Source organism: Symphalangus syndactylus, chromosome 3, assembly GCF_028878055.3.
Source record: "Symphalangus syndactylus isolate Jambi chromosome 3, NHGRI_mSymSyn1-v2.1_pri, whole genome shotgun sequence".
Classification (NCBI taxonomy): domain Eukaryota; kingdom Metazoa; phylum Chordata; class Mammalia; order Primates; family Hylobatidae; genus Symphalangus; species Symphalangus syndactylus.
In genome coordinates, this window is record NC_072425.2 from 60,741,249 (window position 1) to 60,743,002 (window position 1,754).

The 1,754-nt window shown below is 41.1% G+C and overlaps 1 non-coding gene across 1 annotated transcript; it reads left to right on the forward strand.

Moving 5' to 3' along the window:
- Window positions 1-263: 263 nt before the first annotated feature.
- On the forward strand, window positions 264-404 carry LOC129480027 (U4 spliceosomal RNA). The gene has a single exon (XR_008656920.1). It is a non-coding gene; the product is annotated as a U4 spliceosomal RNA (small nuclear RNA).
- Window positions 405-1,754: the final 1,350 nt, after the last annotated feature.

The following is a 1,754-nucleotide window of genomic DNA, read 5'->3' on the forward strand; positions in this document are numbered from 1 at the left end:
GGCTTCTTTATCTCCCTTTGGCTTCACCTCCATTGTCCAACACCTCCCAGACAAGTTGTAGCTCCTATATAAGCAGGATTGGACTATTGGCATCTCACTAGAAATTTTCCCCTGCTAAACCATACACTAACATACACAAAGGAGGCATTTCTCTTCACAGTCTCAAGGTTTTCCCAGCAGAACATCACCATATTATTATGATTAGTTGCTTAATCTCCAAAACTTTCTACATTAGTGAACGCGCACATGAAACTTACTAGGCAAACTTTGCGCAGTGGCAGTATCATAGCCAATGGGGTTTGTCTGAGGCACGATTATTGATAATTGAAAACTATTCCCAATACCTCACCAGGATGATTTGGCATATAGTTGGCATTGGCAATTTTTGACTTGGCAAAATAGTCTTTGGTTGCTTTGACTCCTGATTCATGTCTTTACGTTCTCTTCCTTAACAAGCTTCCTAATAGGTATTTTCTTCCAAAATAGGTTTTTTTTTTTTTTTTTTTTTTTTTTTTTTTTTTTTTTTTTTTTTTTTTGAGACGGCGTCTCACTCTGTTGCCCAGGCTGGAGTGTAGTAGTGCGATCTTGGCTCATTGCAACCTCCACCTCTATGGAAACTGAGCAAAAAAAATTACTAGGTAAATGATTATGGACAATATAACTCCTTATTCCAGGTGTTCAAAGTTTTTAAAAACTAAAAATTTCTTTTACTGAGGTATAAATTATATAAACACACATCCAAAGGGTACAACTCAGTGAAAATCTATATGTGGATGTAGCCCTAACCACTACTCAGATCATCACATAGCACCTTTCAATGGCTGCCTTATGCCCCCTCTCCAAGCTGATACCTCCCAAAAGATTGCCACTATTCTGCCCTGTAGCAGGTTAATTTTTGCCTGTTTTGGGGAAATATACAAATGAAATCTTTAGAGATTACTGTCTTTTGATCAACATTACATCGTCCTTGTTGCTGTGAGTTGCAATGGTTTCTTTTTCTTTTTTTTGAGATGGAGTCTTGTTCTGTCACACAGGCTGGAGTGCAGTGGCACGATCTCAGCTCACTGCAACTTCCACCTCCCGGGTTCAAGAAATTCTCTTGCCTCAGCTTTCCAAGTAGCTGGGATTAAAAGCATGCACCACCAAGCCTGGTTAATTTTTGTATTTTTGGTGGAGACGGGGTTTCACCATGTTGGCCAGGCTGGTCTCGAACTTCTGACTTCAAGTGATCCACCCACCTCAGCCTCCCAAAATGCTGGAATTACAGATGTGAGCCACCATGCTTGGCCAATGGCTTCTTTTTCGTTGTCGTGTAGTATTTCATTGTATGACTACGCCTCAATTTATCCATTTTACTTTTCTTTTTTTTGAGACAGGGCCTTGCCCTGTTGTGCAAGCTGGAGTGCAGTGGCACAATCATAGCTCGCTTCAGTCTCCAACTTCTGCTCTCAAGTGATTCTCCTGCCTCAGCCTCTTGAGTAGCTGGGACTATAGGCATAGGCCACCATGCCAGGCTAATTTTTAAAATTTTTAATAGAAATGAGGTTTGGCTGTGTTTCCCAGGCTGGTCTTGAACTCTTGAGCTCAAGTGATCCTCCCGCCTCAGCCTCCCAAAGTGTTGGAATTACAGGGGTGAGCCACCCTGCCTGGCACCATTTTACTCTTGATGGACATTTCAGATGCTTCTAGTTTGGGGTTTTAATGAAAATAATGCTGCTATGAACATTCTCGTATATGTCTTGTACATTTAATTG